The 18,857-nt window shown below is 45.2% G+C and overlaps 1 protein-coding gene across 3 annotated transcripts in view; it reads left to right on the plus strand.

The window, feature by feature from the left end:
* The first annotated feature begins 132 nt into the window (after nt 1-132).
* Nucleotides 133-18,857, plus strand: part of adcy7 (adenylate cyclase 7) — a 61,647-nt gene continuing 42,922 nt past the window's right edge. For 2 of the 3 annotated variants that reach the window (XM_060071675.1, XM_060071677.1), the window contains exon 1: nt 133-311. The gene's annotated coding sequence lies outside the window, so the exon portion shown is untranslated. Of the gene's footprint in view, nt 312-15,896; nt 17,807-18,857 lie in introns of those variants that run through there. The other variant, XM_060071676.1, reaches the window with a different exon arrangement.

Raw genomic sequence — 18,857 nt, forward strand, 5'->3', positions numbered from 1 at the left:
TGTCGGTTTCTTGGTGTTTGGGAAAGAGCTCTTCCGACTCTACACAGGTGGGCGGACACGCTGGCACTTCTTCACGCACACCACGAGGAGAAGAATGAACACGCTTTCCGCTTTCCGCGTTGTAACGCAGAGGCGCGCCGCCAGAGCGCACGCAGCAACGCTTTGAGAGGCGCGCTGCCAGAGCGCACGAAGTGACGCCTGGAGAGGACTGCCCGTAGCCACGCGTGAAGCGGCGCGTTGAGACAGAGGAAGCGATCTATTGAATATCCTGCTTTAATGTCATCTATCAATCATGCACGTCGACGAATGAGGTGAGTTCTCCCCTGCCGTTTATTTCTACTTAGGATATTGTTATAAAGTGTCGTTTCGTCCATTAAGTGAACACATCCATCCGAAATGTTTAGGTAGCATCATATATCTGTTGGATGGGTTTGAAACGGGCTGAACTATGCAGGCTAAAGAAAGTTCCGCGTAACGAAACGTTCGAGGCGAGGTTCGGGTTTTAGGGTGTATTTTCTACTTTGTTTCTGGGGTCGGTCGGTGCAAAAGCGAGGTAGGCTGACTGGTGTCAAGTTTGGGGCTTTCTTCACTTCACTTTATTAAAACAGCTCCGTTTCTCCATCCCATAACATGCGCATCGCATTCCCGTCTGATTGCCTGTTGATTCCCTTGGCCATCAAACATTTCAGTTGCAAATTGCTCAAGGGAAATGGAAAATGTGCCGGAAAGACCTATAGTCCTACTATTTAATATATATTTGAAGTAATTCTGTTCAAGTTTAGCAGGATAATCCCTAATCTGCGTTATTTGCATGCGCAAGTGAGTGCTTCTCAAGGGAATGCAGCCTGCAAACGGTGTCTCAACGAGGTGTCGTAAGCTTTGCTTTTGCTTCCATCAATTGTTGAGAATTTGCCATATGTACACACGCATTACACAGGTGATCGCATATGTGAGCGTGGGTGTGATCAGCATTCGGTTGGTTATATATATTATTTGTTTTTGCGTCCCTCGGACCCTGTGGTCAAAGCATGTCAACACGAACTGTCATGGCACATTTAGAACTGTGACAGAGATGCGAACATGAAAGTGAGTCAAACCGTCAGATTTGTCTTGTATTGCGAGTTTTTGTGTGCATCTGTGTGTGTATGGTTGGAGGCAGCTTTCATCGGGGGCCAAACCATGGTCATGGATCAGCAGATTGGTGCAATGTTTTTGTGTTTGGCAGACTAGTAGGGCAGTCCCTAACTATTTTTTTCGAATTGAGTGTGTTTTGTTCTCTGTTTGTTGATTGAATATGATTAAAACGAACTGATTTATCAATAGTAAAAAACAAAACCTGAAGCCTTTTGAGAACTCATAAGTGGGCCAAAAGCAATGCTATGTTTTGTCTTTACTGAGACTCGCATCCAAATCGACATCTTAACTGTCCAATTTACTTAAGTCCAAAAGTTCAAGTGGAACTGCTTATACAGCAAATACTTAAGTATCATGTAGCCAAGCAACGTTCAGAAATCGGTGTTCAACAACCAGTTGAACCCAACAAATTGAAAACTATATTCATTGGCTAATTATATATTTGGTATGATTGACAAATTTCATACTTGTCAAACCCCTCAAAATAACTCTCCCAAAGGGCAAATCCTAAAGCCACTTCAAAGGTCTGTTGATGTGCAATCATCAGTTGTGTCTTTGTGTCAGCTTAGGTGTTGATTTGTTTTATGGAAGAGAGAGAGAGAGAGAGAGAGAGAGAGAGAGAGAGAGAGAGAGAGAGAGAGAGAGAGAGAGAGAGAGAGAGAGAGAGAGAGAGAGAGAGAGAGAGAGAGAGAGAGAGAGAGAGAGAGAGAGAGAGAGAGAGAGAGAGAGAGAGAGAGAGAGAGAGAGAGAGAGAGAGAGAGAGAGAGAGAGAGAGAGAGAGAGAGAGAGAGAGAGACTCAGAGACTCAGAGACTCAGAGACTCAGACTCCATGAGCTGAAGTAATGCCATGGTGCTTCACAAGTGTCATTGGTGTTTTGGGTTGCATCCCTTAACAACCGGTTCCAGGGTGCAGCTTTAATTTTCCATCACGTCATCCATACATGAAGACATATGTACTGGGATGCGTTTGAACGTATTTTAGATGCATGCAAATAATGATTAGGCCAATGACGTCAACTATATACCAAATTATAAACGTTAGGTGTGGGAAATTGACTGTAAATCCTGGACAATATTGTCAGCCGATTCTCTTATCACTGGGAAATTAAATTACAAATATTATTCGTTTTTTAATTGAAAGGGAGTTTTTTTTTAATAATGAAACTAACAACGTATTAGGCTGAAATTAAATACTTTTTTTGAATGCCGTGAACAACATCTGCTGAATGATCACAGTGGCTTTTATTCTGGTAACTGAAGCTCTCTGGGGAACTCCCCAGTGAGCCTACCAGCCTGCAATATAAAGCTGCAAGTTCCTGATTCTGCATTCAACACCAGGTTTCATGTAAGGCTTCACAATTGGGACAAAAAGGACAAGTGATTATTTTGCCTGATATTATGATTGAGTGTCCATTGCAATTAACAGTCATGGATTCAATTAATTTTTTGTGGCCTTTAGTGTTGAAAAATAATCATAAGTACCAATTCAGATTGTTGCTTTTATCACTTTCTTTCCTTTTTTGTAGTTGTAGTCAAATAATTGTGACCCTTCACTATAAGCAAATAACAGGGGCCAAATTAAAAATTCCAATTACTATGCTTCAATTGTGCAGCCCTCATGTAGTAAACATCAAAACACGGACACCTCCCACCTCCATCATTGGTTCCTTTCCTAACTGACTGTAGATATCCAGAAATGGATGCCCACTCAAATTTGGATGTTATTATTCAGAGACACTGGTTTTTTTCAGATTTCTCTTGCACACAATATTCAATGCTGAAAGGTATTGGTCATTGCCATTCCATTGAATAGCCAAGAAATGAACCTCACCCTATATTCTGTGTTTACCCTTGTGCTTTTCTCATTGTCTTTTTACACTCTCTGTTATTTTGGAAATGCTGGTCAAAAGTATGAACTCCCTTGCTTCATAGGATAAAGCATAGAGACTTTCACATTCTTTCCAGAATACGAGGTTTCAATATGAATTACTTTGTTTTGCTCGGATGCAGCAGCACCAACTGTACTCGGACGCGTCGGTCGTTTAAGCTGCTCTCTCTGCGGTGGTGTCAGGTTCATCAAGAGAACGTTTCACTGGTGGGACCAGGGAGCATCCTGTGCCAATCCCAGAACACACACAGAGGGCTAATCGGGCTCATTAACTCAGACTCCATGCCTCAGCCTTACTAATCCTCTGATTTCCTGACCTCCGTCAAACACCTCGTTCGATGCATGTGCTCCCCTGTTCCCTCTCTCTTCCTTGCCTTCCAACTCACCTCTTTCCATTCAGCTTCACTTCTGTACGTCTCTATGTTCTGAGTCAGCGCTGTATCCAGTTCCACGAGGTCAGACGTTTGGGTGTGTCCTGACTTCAATGGACCTGCCATCTGTAACAGCTGCACCGTTGTTGGTGACATAAGTGTCTCACGACGACGCAAGACGTCTCGATTTCGGCTCTACTTTGTGTACCTAGTGGTCGATTAGGTAACGGTAAACAACCGATGTTATTGGGCGAAGGCGCTCGTTCGGTAACCTCACTCTAAGCACCTCAACCTAGTTTAACAATTCACTGGCGGGCAAAGGTTCCCGATCCATATGGTATACAACCCTTTTTACATCGTACTCTACCTGCGATGTACATAGAGTACGAGGGGGTCGCCTAGCAACCATCCGCACCCCCGTCGGCACGCAGGTTGTCGTTTGAGATGTACCTGTGGTCTGAAACGAGGCCAACACCTCCTCTCTGAACTTTGGCGTGGTATGGCTCTGGATCAGCACAACTGAACTGGTGTGTGTGTGTGTGTGGTTAACTGGTACTGCATGTCACCCAGAATTTAACACTTTTTGAATGTTTTGAACTTTCAATGCTTACGATAACAGAGAATACAGTGGCTGTTGACAGAAAACAGGATCTCCAGGCAAAAATGCAGAAGCCAATTATTTTTTATTGTGCATGTCTCAGGTTGCACCACCGAGTGTCATACACTCCCCTGAGCTAGCTGCAACAGCCTGAACTGTGTAATCTAAGATGTAAACAGTAAACAATAAGTAGGGGAGAGCCGGGTCGATTGAAACACTTTTCAGTTAAACGTCTTTTTCAAAGATGACGTTACGTATACAAATAATTTCAACATGTGATCAACAACTCACATGTGTGTTATCTTAGTTTCAAGTGTAATTTAATACATATGTTGGATGATCGAGCTGTTTTTTAACTTTGAAAGTAAGTTGACATCTGTTTCAAACGCCCCGCCTAGTCGGGACGTTTGAAACACGCATGCGGGACGAATGAAACAGCATATTTTAAAAAGAAACTATTGAACTTACTCTTGTTTTTATGCAATATACCGGACAACATAGTAGTGTATTCGTCATTGCTAAAATTTCACATAATTCCGCATAATATAAATAGGTTAAAATATATTTTTGGCCCGTGCGTAATTGTGCGTAATTGTCAATATGCACATTTCGATTAAAACTCACCTTTCTTCTTTTGGACGACTAAATTTGCATTAAATTCACTTATTACCCTGTCCTAAGTCATGTTTAAGGATACACAGTTGAACATCCTTTTATTTATTTAAACAAAATCTACCACGTCAACCGGATAACATGACTCCTGTTGCGTTTGAAACAAGTGTTTCAATCGTCCCGACAGCGACTACTGACACTTAAACCTTTTTTACCTCTAAACTTCAAAACTCTGACATCGCACACTTTAACACAGGTTTAAGTACTAATTCATCTGTTGTATAGTCATATTATTATGGCATGAGACAAAAAACACAACTATTTATTACAAAAAAACTACCGCAGGAAGGATTTTAGTTAGCGGTCTCTAAAACAGGTTGGGGGGATAACATTTGAACGGTGGGACGTCATTACATGAAATTTCGTGGGGTTGGTCAGTCTTGCGTGCTGAACGTAGTGACGAAATTTGACGTGAAAGCCTTGCGTGGTTCTCGAGGAAATCGCTGTGTTTCAATCGTCCCGTGTTTCAATCGACCCGGCTCTCCCCTACCCCACATCATCTCCAGACTCCATTCGGAACTTATAAACAAAATAAGGCAATCGGTTATAAAGCTGAAAATGCAGCACGTCTTATTTATGAAAGTGCAAAGTACACAGAATAACAGCCACTACGTCTCCCAATGAGCTTTCCACAAACGTGCCGTTTTTTGGAGGCGGATCAAGGTGGAGGGTGGGGGTGTGGCCCTGAGCAGTTTGCGGCCACGGTACCATGCGCTCATGTTTACAGAGTGGATGTATCGCAATGGCAAGGCGCACACAGCTTTTGGCCGTGTTCTGTAAATATTCCAGAACACTCCGGGTGCTCCAGCGGGAGTCCTGGAGCTCTATATCTAAATAATATATTATGCATGGATATCTATATCATATAATATACATTATCACGGCCAAAAGATGTGTGCGCTTCAAGACGATATTATGAATCTAAAACGACTGCGTCGGGCTCTCTGACGTCTCTGGTCCTTCCACTTCCACAACAATCTGAAGTAGACTGACCCGTGATTGTTGCCCGCGATTGTCTCCCGCCGGAGCCCCGCAGCGCCGAGGCGGTTGTGCCTCGGAAGCGGGCAGCGGGCTCCGGCGGGAGACAATCGCGGGCAACAATCCCTTAATCCTCCATGTCGCGGTTCATGTAGGCCTACTTCAGGGATTCAAAGCCAAAGTTCCTTCCCCCCAATTCCTTCTCAACCGTGGCTGAGAAAACCCCCACTACGAGTCTCGTTGTGGAAATACCAGAGACGTCAGAGAACCCGAGCGTGTTATGCACCATAACACGCTCGGCTACCACCTAGGCGCCAATCAGGGCTGCAGTTTAGTTGTCCCTGAAGAACTTGCGCATCTAACATTAGTTCCGCATAACATTAATTAATTCGCACGCCAGTTTTATTTAATTGTATACCTTATATTCTCCGTGTAAATCCATGCACCGAACCGTGACGTCCGTACCGATTCGGTTCAATACGAATACATTTATCGTTACCCCCCTAGTTCAGAAGGACCGACTGGGGAGATGGTTTAGATAAGCAGCTGAAACACAGGACTAACTGTATGGGTTGCGCATGGCTTTTGTGAACCCATCAATAATAATTACATTTAGCAGCCTTATTCAGGATGTGATCATTCACTTTATCCTTTATGAAAATGACAAAATGAACCATCTGTTGCATCTGAAACTTAAATATCATTATGCATACCAGATATAGCCCAACCGATACTGGAGTTTAGGGGCCGATACAATATATCTGTGAAAGGCCAATATCGATACATCCTGCTGTTACTTCCTCAGAAATGAACCAAACTAGAACATAACTTTATGGTATGTGGACATAACCCATCTCCCTGAATCTGCACAAAGGTTCCCTTATTTATTTTGTTTCTGGAAATGCACGCCATCAAACTAGGGAGTCGCTGGAAACCAGTATGAGCAGAATGTCAGAATATTGAGCTGAATTCTCTTTGATAGCCCCCCCCCCCCCCCCCCCCCCCCTGGCCCGCTAATGGATCTCGCTAAGCGGGGCTCTCCACAAAGTGAAGGGCCCCATTCAGCGCCGGTTCTGCCGTTTGGAGGGGGTTGCTGAGAGGCTGTGTTAGAGTACTTCATCCGTCGTTAGAGGAGCGGCTCTTCACCTTATCCTGTATTTAATTGTTCCATTTCCTGGCCACCTTCTGTGCCCACAGAGCCAGAGTGAAGCTGCTCGTTAGAATCCACCGTCGGCGGCTGAAAGATCAAATGTGTTGTCAGGAGGCACACACACACACACACACACACACACACACACACACACACACACACACACACACACACACACACACACACACACACACACACACACACACACACACACACATTTATCATTCATCTGATTTGCATCCGTTTCCCATGATTTTATCTTTCAGGATCACCACAGTCTTCATTATCTGTTTAGTAAAATATGTTCTCAAACATATATTTTTTTATTTTCCTCTTATACAAAGAAGACTCATTTCCTTTTTCTAAAGCACTACTTCCTCGATGTTAAAAACGTTGCAGTAGACCTTGCCTTGCTTGTTTGAATCCTTGTAGAACATAGCAAGTAAAGCCGGAAGACATCAGTTGGTACAATTCTCAACAGGAGTCTCTACCCTAAGTTAGAATTTTAAGATTTCTCTTTTTACGGGCACCAACATGACAAATGGATTTAATACCTAGGGTATAACCGTAACAATAGGTTCTGGCCTGAATCCTTGTGATTAAAAAACAAAACAAGTTTATGCCAGCCTTCCCAATTTGTCATTAGCGACAAGTCCCAGCGAAAGTCTTCCGTCGGTAAAGGTTACCTGGCTGAATGGGCGGCCCATCTTCTTTGAGCGCATATGAATGTGTGTGGGTGTCTCGCTCTCCACACCCCCAAACTCCCTGTGCTCGCCTCAATTTGAACATCCCCCATGCTGTTGGATGTTGGAGTGCTTTATGTAATGCTGGTGAGTGCTCTCCATCGCAGACAGTGCAGCGTTGCACACGGACCAATTGGATGGAAACAGAATCAGAGATATGAGAACGGCTGGATCAACAGTGAAATGAGCCAAGTACTGATTTGGACTTATTTCGGCTGTGGGTAAACTGGATTAGTAGTTTGATTAAACGTGAACGGAAATTGAAAGTGTGTGTGTATGTGTGTGTGTGTGTGTGTGTGTGTGTGTGTGCTGCTTCAACAGACCTCTCATTGTGGGGGGCTGGTTAATGAGTGACACCTTTGATGGGTCCTCAGTTTGAAGAGAAGAGCCGTAGGATGGAGATGAGGAGGAAAGGGTCCTGAATCTGATGGATGCCACATTCTTTACTGTGCTTACCTTTTTACAATTTTAAGTGGGAAAGTTTGGTTGGACACCAAACCGATTGTCAAATGTAGCTGCATTAAACAAAGATTTAGTGTTGAAAAATAGTAGTTTTGTGACTGCTGGTTTATCACGGTTAGAAATAATCTTCATTTTGATTGAGCAATTTGAAATTCTCATTAGCACCTGTTTGAGCATATACCAATGTGCTAAGTCTGCGTGTGGCAATGTTTTGAATTTGAGGCCATTTGGAGGTTAAAAATGGCAGACGGCAAAGGAGGCGTACTGCTGAGTGGGAGAGACAAGTACAACAACTTTAAAGTTTCAGTAAATGATTCGGTACTGCTTGTGACACACACACACACACACACACACACACACACACACACACACACACACACACACACACACACACACACACACAGCGACATCCACCCACTCAGAGATTCTCAGTCAAAAACATGGACAGGCACTTCTCAAAACAGCTATTGTTTTCCATTGCCTCCTTTGCTAGAGTTTGCTTTGACTGTTTTCAACTACATATGGTTGAGGATGTGGAAATTAATCAAAGTGTAAAAGTACGTGTGAATTGTAATTCGTTTTTTCTCCCATCTACACTCAAATTTGATTGCAATGAGATGATGGCAGATTTGGCCCGATGAAAGGTCTGTTCAAATGAGACCACTTCATGAAGACGAGGCCGTCTCTCTTAAGCGACTACGGTTCATCGATGGCGATCGCTCTGTTTCCTCGACTGCCAGCGCGTCTCATGTGTCCTGAGGCCGCCTTACGTGAACGGCTGCTCTCATGACAACAACAGCCCTCGTCGGCACGGTAACCCCGCCGCAGCTTCCCTTTTATCAAGCCGTCTTCGCAGCGTTGTCAGGGAAATGAGAACCGGTTGCCAAGGAAATGAGGCTGTGTGTGCGGTAGTTGACTCATTTTCGAGAGAGGGACTGATTGACTGACTGACTTTCAATCGAGCTGGAGCCTTACATGCAGTATCTAAATGAGTCAAAATTACAATTCATTTCAAATATATCTTTTCCTAACTGCCTCTAAATGTAAAAACTCGATCTCATAGCTACCATGGTGTCATTTGCATGTGTGTGTGTGTGTGGGCGATGTGTGTGTGAATCTGTGGTCTGCCATCCACCATTGGCTCGGTAGTGAAGTGTGTAAACCCAAGCAACCCCGTTGAAAATATAACTAGTTCATTCATTAGGTGACTCACAATTCAATAAAAGCTCTTTGGCCATTTAAAGTCACCGCCTATGTTAAGCACACGCAAAGTCTGACTCGCTTCCAGCGGTGGTCGGGCTGCTTTCCGTGGTACGCCGTTCAAGGCCTCGATTTCACCTGTAAGTCATGACTGTGTCTCCCGTTTGAGAAGTGAGCCGGTGTGAAACATGTCGCGTCAAGCATCTTCCAGCTCGACGTCAACGCACCCTCTCCAAAGCTAAGCCTCCGCTGCTTCGGGCTTTGCTTTGGGGGAAAACCCCGGTGCCAGACATCCTGTTTCAACATCGAGGACGCCGTTTGGGTACCTTCCACGCCACGGGTCGTGTGGTGGCAAGGGCAGGGCAGCTTTCACGAACGGTGTTCCCTCAGCCCGGTGCTTGCGTCCCGCGTCCTGCGTCAGACAAGGGCTGCATTCAGCCAGGAGGGGTGCAGCGCCGGAGGAGCCCAGACAAGTGTAAACACGGCCGTGACGTCTGGACGAAATACCAAGGGTTTCTCTCTGCAAGTAACACTGCGAGACCACGACTGGAACATACGGCCCAGTCGTCTATACTGTCTCGATTTTAAAAGGCCGCCGGCCACTGGCGTTTTATTTTTTTTTAACCATGTAAACAATATATACCCATATGATACGGTACTGTGCATGTGCTCAGCTAACATGAAACATGTAACTGCGTAAGGGGTGCTGGACAAGGCTCTTTTCAAGAGCTGCTCTGAACCTGCATGTGAACTACGAGGAAGTGAAGCCCCGCGAGTGTGGCTGGGGAGCCCGCACGTGCAGAGAGAAAAAGCATTCAGCAAGAACTTTTTATTGCCTGTTGAAGTCTAAGATTTTCTGTTTCTTCTCAATGTGTTACACGGCATTTGACTCCCTGATGTACTTAAGTCGTCACTTCCTACATTCTCAATAAGTCCTGTCAATCGTCATACCAGCCCGAGCTGTGAGACAAACGCACCATTCAATCCACAACATCTACCATGCAATTAATTGCATTTAAACTTTCAAATTGGTTTCAAAATTGGTTATTCCACCCCTGTGCTACAAACACGCACACCTGAAACATTACCATTCTCAGAGATCTGCTCAAGCTGTTCTGGCTTTAGTGCCTTGATGGTTAATTCATTGGTCTCACCCACGTGCAACCATCACAGCGAAGCAAGCTTGGTGGCATCTGGCTTGCTAACCAACGCTAACGACCCGAGAAACGAGTCCCCTGCCCAAGGCCGCCTTAATGCACGCGCTTGCCTGGGCCGTCAACAACAGCAAAATGTTGGAAACAACGGCAAAATGTCGGAAAAAAGTTACACATCTTCATTGTAAGATCCTACGAAAGCCTACGAAACCTCTCAGCCCCAGGGCCCAATGGCAGGTTAAGGCAGGCCTGCCCCTGCCTCACGGCGATGGGGAGGAAAGGGCGAGGCGTGAGTCTAGAACGGAGGCCCCCCCTGCCACCACTACAGCTACGCCGGGCTGCTCGGAGCTCTGGGAGGTAATGCGATCCGTTCTGCCGCAGTCCCTACGACGCCCCTCGGCATTGCCCCTGCAGAGCTGGAAGCTGGAGCTCGGTGGAACATACCCCTTACGCCCGGCACGATCACCCTGTTCCGTCCCCGTTAACATGTCCTTTTAGGGGGTGGAAGAGCCCCCCCCAGGCAGGGCACCCTGGGATCCTTTTTGATTGGGTCGTCTTGTCAGAAAGTGGATGTGTGCTGTGAGAAGGCGGTGTCGGTCACAGACGAGCTACCAGCCGTCTGCGGTTCACTGGTTTGGAGCTTCAGGGGATGTTGTTCAGCCGTTCGATGTGTTGCCGGAGAATGAAGTGTTGTTCTCTGGCTTATCGCTCCCATATGAAGAGACAGCTGGTCTGTCTCCGTCTGAACAAGCTGCTCGTCGCGCTCACGGAGAGCCCTGCCAACGGCCAGGAATACGGTTGTAGCAACGGCATGCTTGTGCCATCGTTCCAGAATTGGATTAAAATGCCTATCCAACGGATGTCACATGTCTTTCTTCCTTCGTGAGGCGACTGCGTAAAACACGAGTGTGTTTGGATGATGGCCGGTCCAAGCAGCCTCACCTGGCCGGAGAAAGACTGATTGGACTCGGTCCAATCAGTGGGGCTGGGGGAGGCTGTACACCTGTTGCACGTTGAGTAATCGGTGGCCAGAGGTTAAACCAGCCATCTCCACACACACTCAAGAGAGAGTTCTCCCAAAGGACAACATGGAGCGCCAGGCCAGACCATGTGTCATTATCATCAAACCTGCAAAAGCACCCCCCTGCGTCCTTGTGTTTGGAGGGGGAGTGTGACGGCCTCCTACGTGGCATGCAGCATGGACTTTGCTTTAACGTGGTGGGGCGGGACTTCGATCTTCAAAGCGTGGGAGAGTTTGTGGTTGTCGTGTTTAGGGTGAAGCTCCCCCTTGAGATAGGAATCTGTCATTAACTGTTATTAACAAGAGCTAATTATTTAGTTGGAACTTTGAGAAAGAACTATTACATAACAAATAAACGTAGTCATTCTCATTTTTTTTAACTGTGCTTGTTAGGGTTGCATCAGACACGTGTGTGTGTGTAACGAGGGAGGATCAGCCTGCTAGCAGGGTCCGTAGGCTTTGGAGATCGGGTCGTTGGGTTTACGGCGCTGTGCCGTGTCACGCCGCATGAGAAACACTGGCTTCGCTTCAAACGCATGTCGCCCTAGGATGAGAAGTCCTTTCACGATTAATTACTAAACAATGATCGGGAACAGACGACTACCGATAACATTCCAATGCTGCTATGAATCCAAAAAGGGGGCACCCGTTGCGATTGGACGTTTCGTGGTAAAAGCCCCAGTGTGTGTGTGTGTGTGTGTGTGTGTGTGTGTGTGTGTGTGTGTGTGTGTGTGTGTGTGTGTGTGTGTGTGTGTGTGTGTGTGTGTGTGTGTGTGTGTGTGTGTGTGTGTGTGTGTGAAGATGAGGAAGGGAGTGCGTTTGTGTGTGTGTGGGGGGGGGGTTGTGCTGTTATTTGGCTGCCATTGCAGACACACCGGCCCCTCCCTGCCTATTCACTAATACGTCTTTGTTCACACATTTCCCTCACCGGTCCCCTGGTACATGCAGAGTGATGGATGGACCATCAGCAGCCAATTCCAATCATCCCTTCCATTCAATACCCTGTGGGGAGCATGCAGCGCAGTACAGAACAGTGTAGAGACTGTAGATGTACTTGTTCTAACAACACCTAGCCTAGATCGTAGACACAGCCAAGTGTTGCTCGGGGTCTCAGTGTCATTATTGGATTATTCTTTCAGAGGAGAATGAATTGGAGTGAGTCAATTAGCAGTAAATGGGACATTATTAAAGTGCCATTGGTGTGAATTGTCCTCCCGCTGTGAAATGATATCTTACTTTAGAGAAATACAATTTGGGGCTGCCTATTAACTCCCTTATCTATAGAGAGTTGATGCCTGTGGCATGCTGTTGCAATCCTCGTTATTGGCAACATCTAAATTGGTTATCTTGAAGCTTGAAATGAGTTATTGACCAAGGCCTCTGATCAATTGTCAGAATGTATGCCTGATTTCCACAGGCTAAAAGCATCCGCTCTGCAGGAAATCAACCTCTCCTTTGGAAGAGAACGTGTTCAGATTGTCTTCCATTCCTTCTTTTTGGAGATGCGTGGAAACAGCTTTGAATGCCATTCAAATGCTGATGTTGTGACATTCTGCGAAATGAAGATATAAATACTAAGAATAAGTGTAACTTTGAATGGACACATTCAGGGAATTGTAATCCCTTCGGCCTTAGTGTTAGCACAATGCATCACAGCAGCTGAGTATTCGACTGGTGAGTCTATCATTGCTGTTTTATTGTCGAAAGGGTGTTTTATTGTAACTGGTGGTTGGTGGTCGGCCTGCCACCAGTAGTATGCACCAGTCAAGCGCACCAAGCACTGCTGCTGCTTAAAAATACCCTCCTTGATGGCTTTCTCAATGGGAATTGCATCAGAATTAGGGCCCGACCGATTTATCGGCCTGCCGATTTAATCGGCCGATTATAGCCTTTTTGAAATTAATCGGCATCGGCCAAAAAGACGCAGATTACAACCGATTTATTTATTATTATTTTTTTTTTTATAAATGTTATTGCGATTAGTATCCTGCAGATTGCGCTCCTACTCGCCTTGCTAACTAACAACTTTAGCTGGAGTAAAAAAGAGGAGATTGAATTTTACCGTACAACATGAAAGCACGCTCGCTCAGGCAGCTGCGCGCTCACCTCACCAATGTACACAAGACGCGTTGTTTGAGCATGTTGTGCCTGTTTTTCTTTAGGTCCCAGGCCATGTTAATTTGTTATACTGTAGACTCTAACGGTGAGACCATACTGCTCAGCACGCACGTGTTAGTCACTGCTCACGAGCGCAGCACATTGGGAGTTAGTTATTTATTTTACATTACACTCATTTTTGACTGTAAATGTATTCTAAAACACTCAAAGGTTCTGCATTCAATTCACATATTCGTCAAAAGTGTTTAAAGTATATTTAAGGTATCAAAAACTACGTTTTATATGTTGTTGTTGTTTTTTTTTTTTTTTTTTTTTAATTATTATCTGATTTGAGTCAAACCTGTGATGTAGCCCGCTGTGGGGGCTAATTCCCAGACAGGGAAGCAGGAAGGAGTGCAGTGTGATCATCAGATGGCGTGCTACCGGATTGGATCATTACAACACTGGGTCACCTTGATTGCCTTGGTGCCTGATTGAGGATCTTGACCTTTGAAGTTCACCGCGCTCACGGATGCCCCTATTCAGCACACCCACAATCCAATCACTTGGGGAAAGAGGCTTTGTCGAAAAGCCTCTTTCCCCAAGTTACCCCCCCCCCTCCGCTTAGACCTGGATTTATTTGTATTTGCACTCCCTTCTTTCAATGCGGGAACATAAATTCGAGCTGCCAAGGCCTGTTCACTTTAATCTGTTTTTGATGGAGTACAGGACCTCGCCCCTTTGTACAAACAGCTATGTCCCACAGTAATGGGGGCATCAGGAAGGTTTTATCTGAGCTTCATTTAGCCGCTGCATTTGCATATAAAACGAAGGAAGGATTCTCAAGGATTTTTCTTTGTGCTTATAATTCAATTACTTCTGCATGCCTTTCGGCTTGCATGTCCATTCAAGGGATTTGAAAAGGAGACGTGATATTAAAACACAGATATTTTGTGTTGGATTTTATCCAGAAAAAAACGAATCCTTCAATCAAAATTTTAGTTACTGGCTGAAAATTGAAACATTTCCTGGCAATGCTTCCAGTACACTTAAGCCTTTCAAAGGTTGTCCCAGAGCGCTGCGATGTGCAGCAACTCACAGAGTAACATGTTGCCCCCATGCTTGACCAACACAGGATGGACCCAATGGGCCAATATAGGGTGTGAAACACACACACACACACACACACACACACACACACACACACACACACACACACACACACACACACACACACACACACACACACACACACACACACACACACACACACACACACACACACACACACACACAAAGGAGGCCACCCCATTGATAGCTTCTACAGAGATCTCCTTCCCCATGCTACCTCCAGCAGGCATTGCCGTTTTCCAGCATTGCCTCTATTGTCTGTTTCCAAAGAAAGCGGAAAGCGTGTTTGATGAGATCCACTGCGTCGGAGTACTGTTCAGCAGGAACCTGTGAATGCCTAATGCGGATCTCTGCAGCGTCAAAGAGGCCTTCTTCCCGCGGAAATCACCCGCACAAGTGAACGAGTGAAAATTTCACATTTGCATCGTAAGTGAAAGCATGTTGCCACTTACCCGCCTCTATTACAGTACGGCACTTAAATTAAAGTGACAGTCGAGGAGTCACTGCGAGAGGCACAGATAGAGAATGAGTCACAGCCCTTGCTCAGAACAACAGGCGTTGGGAGCAGACGACGTAGTAACCACGCAGCAGATGGTCCCGTCAACAGATGAGTGGCTTTTTATGGCAGAAGGAAAATGAGCGTCACTGGGCTGACTAGGAGCTGGCGCTCGGACTCCCAGCTCGGACTCCCTCCGCTCCGTCCAGAATGCTGTTGGCTCAGGCCTCTACTCCCAGGAATGTAAGGCGACCGCTACTTAACAAGCACCCCTGCCTGGATGGCATGCAGCACCTCTTCAGAGCCTCGGTAAACCATCCACCCCAAAGGATCAGTGTGGACTCGTGGGTTGGAATTGGTGTCGGTGACCACCGATAGATCGGGTATCGATCATTATCGGACGTTGTACGGCCTTAACGCATGATCGCTGGTCGGCCGAACAACTTGAAATAAGTGCTGCACGATTTGGTATTATTCATATATTCATATTGCGATTATTGTGGACAATTTTGCGATTTGCGATTGCGATATAATAATCAAATGGTGTCATGAGTCTACTTGCTTGGATTATCAAGGAAAATGCACGCAGATTGCTGATAATTTTAAAATGTTTATTTCTCAACTCAAACATACAAATTGAAACTAGCATAAAAAAATACAAAAACTAAAAAATGTGTACAGTACTGTTTTCAAAATAACAATATTATACAAAATTAACTAAATAATAAAAAAATATATTTTTCAAAATAAAGGCATTTCTGCAGTGAAGAAATTGTTTAGGTTTTCTTTTTTTTTTGCAATTTTTTTTTTAAATTACATCACAGCTTTTTGCGGTTATACAATCGCAAAGGCTGATATCGCGATTGCGATTCGATTAATCATGCAGCACTACTTGAAATTATCTCTAAATAAATCCCCTTGAATGAAGACTGTCACCATATGCTATCGTCGACTTGGTTGACTTCCTAAAATCATACATCATACGAGACCTGCAGCCTGTAAAGTGAATGCCTATGCGAACGCGGTTGTATATCTGGATAATAAGCTTGCGCCACATCACAGGTAGCAAAACGTAGGCTACGGATATAAGCATCTCTCATGTAGCCTACATGCCAATGTTGCCGTCTGTCTTTTGTTTGCAAAGCTTAGTAGGATACAAACAGCCTCTTCTTCCCGGTAGCCCTCCTTTAGACTGCCTGCGGATATTGACACGTGCAGAGCGTATCACAGGGGATACGGTGACATTTGATCATATGTTGGATTAAACCGGTGTTGGTTTTGTATTATCCATACAGTCTTTGGTGTGATCCCCTATAGCTCCTTTCCTTAGGTCGGGAGTGAAAGTGTGTCGGCCTGACCCATCCCAATAAACAGTAATACCACTGGTTCCTTCTCCTTTGTTAGTGGTGTTTAATTTATTTGACGATCCTTTGCGTCTATCCTTACAGAACCGCTCAGAGAACCGTGTGGCACCAGGCATTGAGTTTACGTACCATTGAGTCTTCTCTTAAAGGAACACAATCGCATTTACGTCGGCTCAACCAATTAAGAACAACCCTTGGATAACGCTAACTAACTAAGTACCCCTGTATAATCATCACATATTATAATTATGAGAATCATCCTATTAATGTATATTTCAAAATATATTTCAAAATAAATAGTTGCTCAGTATCGGATCGGCCGATTGCACGTTAAAAAGATCGGGGTTCGGGATCGGCCCGAAAAGTCGCGACCGGTGCGTCCCAATGTTGAATGAACGGGCGCGCTACCCTCCCTGTGTACTGCTGTTATTGTTTGTGGCGCATGTGTACAGTGTCTGTAGAGGTCAGTGCTAGTAGCTAGGAGGTTCCCAGGGTATGATTATGGTTTTTCTCTGGTTAGCCGAGGTGGAGCTAGAAAGCATTGGGCAAACACAAGAACCAATAGTTAGGCAGGATAGAGCTGGCCTACCGGCCAGCTGAGGCCGGCTAAATGTGGGGTTATGAAACCTTAAATGGGGATGTGGTTGCCTTGCGCTAACTGGAAAGAATAGCGTCTCTTTCTCCTCTCCGCATGCCTCCCTCCCCCCTTCTGTGTAGAGAGGGTACTTTTCCCTGCATTTTATTGGTCTCGGTTGCATAATGGAAAAAGAAGGAAACGCAACTGATTCAGTGTGAAATAGAGAGAACTGAAAATGTTATAATGTTGCTTGTAACCCTTTTATAGACGGATGTTTGTGTGACGGGGTGAGAGTGCATTTTTTAACATCTCACATCAACCCAAAAGAGGAAGGAAAACGTCAGATCCAGCCTTCTATCTCTTCTATCTCCACTCCTTCTGAAATGTGTCTCTGTGGGATCTGATATGTTTTGAATCACCCAACCAGTGTCGGGATGGATGTGGTTGAGTGTGTTTCGCAGCGAAATTAGACGACTCCATCACTCAAGACAGAGTGTTTCCCTTGTGTGTGTTAGGGGGTTTTCTCAACGCATGTTGCGTTCCCACCCGGACTTCCTGTGTATTGTCAACACGAGCGGTCTGCACTTCACCCGGCCTCCAGATAGCATCCTGCTAACGTGGTTAGCCTTCAGCGGCTAATTCAATAGCCCTGGAAGCTGCCGAGGGGAGAGGGGCAGACGGCCCGGGCCTAATCCAATCGGCGCGCTGCATTGCTGTACATCCGTCCTTCATCGGCTGGTGACGGGACACGCGGCCAAACCTCCGGCAGGTCGTCGGCAGATAGTAATTAATTTCCTAATGTGTCGTTTGTGTCTCAATTTTGTTTTGTGAATGTAGGTTTAAACATGGCATTAATGTGTAGTTTACAGTATGGATTTTAATGTTTCCGTTTCATTTTAATTTGGGTTTTTGTTTGCTCCACTTGTAGTGTGTAAATGTCAAACAGGTTAAATGGGATTTAAGGGTTCTAAGTGTGGAGGAACAGTCAAGTGTCCTTTTCATGCAGCATCTTTCAAACACTGAACACTGTATTGAATATTCCACGCTGCTTGCCTCAAATTGTCTGAGACGTGGGACCTTACCCAAACCTTATGCAAAGATATGATGACACCATCTTCACGCCGCCGCCCGCCGATATAAACAAGGTTTCATGCTTCTAGTGTATACTTTATTTCTTAAACATTGCCCTCTTTTGATTTATGTGAATATAAACACCTGCATTTCTTGCCCATGGTGGACACAACTTCTACCTGGATTCAAGAGCTGATCCTCGGGCTCCGTGGCCTCTGGGTGGTGTGAGATGGCCCTTGACCTTTGACCTGCAGCAGAGGCTGAGACCTGTGGTTCCGTCCAGAGGTCAGCCATTGTTCTTGGGCCGGGCCAAAGGCATTCAGCGCTCGCACAAAGACTGCCGTAAAAGTAGAAGGATTTACTGTGGGACCCGGCTGGGGACTGTCCGTGAAAGGGCTTTAATGAGGGTGTTGGTCTGGTCCAAACCACCTGGTGTGGGCTCTTACCAGCGCATATCCTGTCCCCCGATACACCATCGACAATAGGACGGGCCCGGTGATTCAAGGTGGTGTTCGTTCAACCATCTCAGTGAGAGTTTTTTTTATTTTTTATATAGGAACCATAATGCAAACCAAACCAAACAGAAAAAAAACGGAAATAGTTTTGAAATGCGAATCAGTGCAACACAACACTGCATTACAAACACATTTTTCTACAGTGTGAGTGATAATATTTGATTTTTAGGCCAACCAGAAAATATATATATTTAAATAAATAAATTATTCTGGGTCCTTGGCACCACGTTTATC

Source organism: Gadus macrocephalus, chromosome 14, assembly GCF_031168955.1.
Source record: "Gadus macrocephalus chromosome 14, ASM3116895v1".
Classification (NCBI taxonomy): Eukaryota; Metazoa; Chordata; class Actinopteri; order Gadiformes; family Gadidae; genus Gadus; species Gadus macrocephalus.